The following is a 5917-nucleotide window of genomic DNA, read 5'->3' as shown; positions in this document are numbered from 1 at the left end:
AAATCCTCTGTGGATCCCATTAAGTTCTCTTACAGTAGAATATGAAGGATGGACACTTCATAATCAGAAACTAGAAAGGATGGCAAGTCTGTACAGAGCAAATCCATTGCCTTCAGCCTTTCTTCCACCCCTCCATGTGAGAACATTGATGCAATTCCACTGTAACCTCAGCCTTCTACAGTCTCCTGGTGCCTTTCCTCTCCAACAGAACAAGGCTCTTTGGCATGCACTGAAGCAGCAGGAATAAACAGGATGTGCTCTGTCAAATAATCACATTTTATTTCTGGATTTCTGGATGGCACACAGTAACTATTGTTCTTGAGTTGTTTATGCCTTATTCCCTGTCGGATCTGCTAATATATTATTGGTTTGATCCTTATCTTTTACTGACAGACATCAGAATCGTTTCTAGACCTCTGGGTGGGGAAGAGTTTAACATTTCTCTTCCATTTCAGATCGATATCACCTCAGCAAGGGATAGGTCAAACACTTGCAGCATTCTTTTATTATTTATTAATATTCAATTTTTTCTAACCTCTTCTTGACTTTTTCTACTCCGCTAATATTAAAGCAAGTGGTACAGCTGGATAACAGACTGTTGACCTGAGTATCAGGCAGCTAAAGTAATGGCATGTCACACTTGATGTTACTGCTTGCCCTACCTCAAAAACACCTCTGAATACGAATGAACCCAGGGATTTCGGCCTGCCTGTATTGATCATCACTGCCTAAAATGAACACCTGTGTATAGTTGCTTCTCCCCAGCCTTAGGACAGCTGAAAAACCAACTAAAACACTGACTGTGCTTTTGCATGACTGAAAACTACAAAAAGTGTACAATGGTTGAGGTCTGAAACCAGCACAGCAGTGATGACAGTTCCTCTGTGTACAGAAATTCTGTTCACATGAACAATCTTCAAGGGCAGCCTGTGGCTGGCATCACTCTAAACAAAACCAGGAAGTGAGGCCACTCTTTATTCACACAAGTTGGATAAAAGAGGATTATATGGATTTTAATTGTGGTTTGTGTTTTTTTTTCCCCACAACTAAACAATAGTTAATGCTTTATTTTATCAAAAGAATAGATCACATATTGTTTCTAGGATGCCCAGAATATTAGGGGACAAGTAATCACAGATGTTCAGACATAAGTAGAAAGGTCTGGGTCTGCAGTTGGATCTGAACACTTCTGCTTTTGCACACAATACACGCAACCATATCTATCAGCTATGAACTCAGGTGGGAACTAGTTTGCGTAGCTCTGTTGGAGATGTTGTCTGCAGCCCTAACATGTTAACAGAATAGAATCCTAGAGTCATGGACTGTCTTTGTTTGGAAGGGATCTTAAAGACCACCCAAACCTAAACTCTGCCATGGGCAAAACTACCCCCCACCAGATCAGGCTGCCACATCCAGCCTGACCTTGAGCACCTCCAGGGATGGGGCATCCACAGCTCTCTAAGCAACCTCTCTAGGCTCTCTAAGCAACCTGTTGGCTATCTTTGCAGATATTATATGATGTAATCTAATAGAAATAATAACAAGGGCCTGTGAAAATAAAAGGAAACTGGAGCCTGTGGCACAAACAGAACACAAAAATAATGTTACAGTAACAAGAAAATGTGCATGTGGATGAAAACAACAAGGTCAAGTCTACTTTACAGGTACATAGTTGTTGATGCCTGGAATATGTGACTGTGTGTTCTGAAATGGGTTTGCGAAGCAGAAACTTGTTTTATTCTTCACACAAGCTGATGGTCTTTGATGCTTAGCATTTACAGACCTTAACTTTTAAGATTTTTTTTTTTTTTGGAAAAACAACATTCTCCTGTGTCATAACAAAGATGTTTATTTCGTTCATCTAATTTGTGAAAGACTGTCAGCGTTGCTAGGATTTTAAGCTTAGCATGACAGAAATGCAGGTGTGACACATCCATCACTTAGATCATAAGCCAATTCTAGCAAGTGAGCACTACTTCACTTAAAGTGTGATTTGAATTTTCCTGCTTTATCTAGACAAGGACTAGCGTGCCAGTTCCGACTGCTCTCCAACATGGAGCATGGGAAGTCCATATGAAAATGCTAATTTTGATCCTTCCAAGCCTACCTCTTATCAAAATGCACTCCCTCTAGAGTATAACAATAACTTCCTTATGTTTTTATGTCATGTAACATTTCAAGGTCTTAGGTACAGTTTTATGAGTACCGAGCCACTTAAGACAGCAAGAATAGGTACCCCTGCACACATTAAAACTGCAAGTACAAAGAAGGGCAATGTTTATACTTTTCCCATGATAAATGGGAAAGGAAAAAGCCTGAGTGCCATGTAGAAAGATACTCTGAAATTTTCTCCCTCTTCAACAGCACACAAATAATTTCAAGCCTGCAAGCAGTGAGGAACATTTAAAGCATTAGACTTCTGGAGAAAGAAATACTTCAAGACAAGGAATTATTTATAAAGGGAAATTGGGAAAATGCATGTAAAGTGAACTAAACCCTTTTTAGACTGTCCAGTCTCAGAAAACGAATGGCAATAGGTATTTCTAAAAAAGGCACGTTTACCTCCTATAACCTCCACGACAACAATTAATTCACTAGGCTCAGAATATTCTTCCTTCCTTTTATTTTTTTCACTCTGAATTAACTGCTTGTGTAGACAAGCATCTGCTGCCTCTCCATCTCACAGCTGCTCTCTCTTGAATTTATTCTCACAAGCTCGTGTTCCTTGTGCATTTTCTCGCAAATGCTTCAAGACTCTTCAATGGTCAGTCTGGGCAAAATGCCAGGAAGTGAAATCACCTCTTTACCACTAGATTTCCTTCTATTTTACTTTATTTCCCTAGGAAAGTTTGCCTCATTCCAAACAATCTGCCAGTCGCAGCAGTTTGTTGGATAATTGCAATTCTATAGGAAGTTACTAAAAATGTGGATTTTCTCACTTCGAATGAAAATGAATTGCTTTTCCATAATGCTTATAATTAGGTAAAAACGTGGTAGAGGATTAGGTAAATTTGAACTAATATCTCTTTCTTCTCTCTCTGTTGTTTGTTTGTTTGTTTGTTTTTTATAAAATGTGAGGATGCTGAAACTGCACACAACATTTTTCCTCACCTTTGAAACCTATGGCTTACACAGCCTGCTCATAAATCCCTACGGACCAGAAAGGAAATGGCATAAAGTCAGTGTCAAGCTCATTCTGACAGTAAAGCTTTTTGAGGATTGCCTTTATGCCACAAAGTACCTTTGAGGTTGTGAACTCCCCTTAGTCCTCCCAGAGCAGCCATTCTGACAGACTGCCTCTCTGCTGCCATCTGTCACATGGCAACAATGTGATGAAATGGGATTCAACCTCTACTGCCATACCACCAAAATCCACCTCTGACATCACGGGCCAACAAAATAAAATAGGAGGCTTTCCTGGCTTTTCTTTTGATTCCTTCCATATTCTCTTCCTTTTATCTCGTTTTGACTGCCTACTAACTTTATTGTGTGCAGCAGTCCTGCATTCCGTCAACTCTCCTCTGCACTTTCAGCCTAACACTGCTCAGGTATCACAGAGCTACTGTCAGTCATAATGAAATTAACAACAAGTGGAATACTTACATTTCTGCCCCCTTGTTTTAAACTTACAGTATTGTGAAGACAATGTGACACATTTCATGCCAGCTTGCATTTGAAAAGGCCTCCTTGAAATCACAATTACTTAAAACATTTTTGTATTCAAATAGACACTTACGTACACATTTTATATACAGACACCTAAATATATGCACACACACAAAAGCACAATTGAAAGATGGATTCTGTAGCATGTGGATATCTCATATGGACCATTAAAATATCACATCACTCAAAGCCCTGACCTCTGCTGGGTATTATTCAAGGTACAGAGAGAAGATGATGCAGGGAAGATTGATCGTACCATGACACAGTTCACCCTTTTGCTGTATTTTATACTGTTAACTGCAAACTGGCACATATGGTTATACCCTCTTTTCCAGTTCCTATGATCCTGCTCCCACCAGTGTGTGCTGAACATGAACCTCAAATGGAGCAACCAAAGCCCACTATGCAATACAGCAGACTGAAGAGTTTGGAGGCAAATAATGAGACTGTGTTAAAAACAAAAGAAAAAGAAGAGGCTAGAAGCGAGAATAAAAAGTATTTATAGGGTACGGTATTTTTGGAAACGATTTAAAGTGTTTAATTTGAGAGTTCTGGAGTTCATTTCCCCTAGCTAATTACAGGATTGGAATCTTAGTAACTCATTAAAGATGAATGGAAGTGTTAACAGAATACATTATTTTCTTGCATAATTAACAATGGAAACATGAACATCAAAAATGAAAGAACGTTAAGGGTAACGCATATTTGATAGCACTACAGCCACATCTCTTTATTTGTATTTGCCAATGCATCCCATCTATTAAATGCCCCTTCAGCAGATAAGGATTAGTTACATTTTATGCCCACATCATCAATGTAACAGATGTATCAGTGTGCTCACAACAGCAGTTAAATATTATTACTTATTTTTTACTTACTTAAGTCCCTTCGCTGTGTGATAATGTCACGGAAAATGGTTACTACAGTAGACAGGAACTTGCGTGACACCTGCAGGGTTATCTTTTCCAGACTGTGTAAGTGAACCTCATTATCTCTGTAGTCTTTTTGAGTAATGAATAATTAAATCCTTACAATCATGCAAGCTGTTGAAATACGGCAGAAATTCTTATTTTGATTTCTTGTCCTGTTTCCTGAAAAACTGCAGAAACACGCTACATTTAATATTTACACTCTCTGTTGAAAGTTATTTGACTGAATGCAGTCAAATATTCACGAGAAACCTTTGCACGCTGATGAAACGAGACGTTCTCACTGATTTCAAAAGAGTCTAATTCTTAACCATTGATTTAAAGAAGAATATAACCTACTGTGAGAAAATACTTTGCTTAGTCATTGCTTACAGGTGAAATGTAAGGCAATTTAACTATTTGGTAAACCATTTTTTAATATGGGTATCAATTTTGTGAAGAACTGAGTAAGAAAAGAAGAAGAATTGGGGTTTTTTTTTGTGTGTTTTATTATTATTTTTTTTTTTTTTTTGGAATTACCCAGAATTTGGAGGCATGCTGTTAAAGAACAGGCTTAGAAGAGCTACATCTGCGGAAAATAATAAAAAGAATATTGCATCAACAAAAACTGAAGAAACTGAAGCAAATGCAACCAAACAAATCAGGGTTAAGAAACCAAGACGTGGTTTAAGGCTGTAAATCGCCCCTAGAGTAGTACAATATATGAAGGCCAGCTGCTTTCTCTGCCAGTAAAACCCGAGGAAACAAACGGAAACCAAGGCAGGGCCACGTGCCTCAGGCAGGGCCGACGCCGCGGCCATTGGCAGGCCCAGGGCAGCTGAGGGGGGGCCGGAAGGGCGGTGGGCCGAAGGGTCGGGGATGGGGTCCGTGTCGAACGGGCACAGCGCCGTCACAATGCGGGGCTTGTTTCTGGCATCGAGAGCCAGCAGCAGGCAGCGCTGCTTCCACTTTGGCCTGGTGCCAGCGTGTGAGTGCGTAGTCAGGGGGGAAGGCTGCTGCTGGCCCCATGGGGCGGACTGTGCCCTGCGGCCGCGAGGGGTTTGGGAAGCCGGCCAGTGCCGGGCAAGCGGAGGCGCTTCAGGGAGCCTCCCATGAAGACACAGCACTGTCCCTATACTGCCAGGCCTGGCAGGAAGGTCCCTGCACACCTACCATCCGCTACTGAGGCCAGAGCCCTCCTGACAGCGAATCTTTGTCCAGATGCCCACCCAACAGAGATTCCTTCCGTCGAAGGCAGGGCAAGGGCTCTCCTGCCGGGACTTCAAAACACAAAGAGTGAAGCCAGGGCCCCAACAGCAAAAGTAATGGGGGAAAAGCAAGAT

Source organism: Coturnix japonica, chromosome 5 (assembly GCF_001577835.2).
Source record: "Coturnix japonica isolate 7356 chromosome 5, Coturnix japonica 2.1, whole genome shotgun sequence".
In the NCBI taxonomy this organism is placed as follows: domain Eukaryota; kingdom Metazoa; phylum Chordata; class Aves; order Galliformes; family Phasianidae; genus Coturnix; species Coturnix japonica.
The sequence above is the reverse complement of the archived record's forward strand: the minus strand, read 5'-3'. Positions refer to the sequence as shown.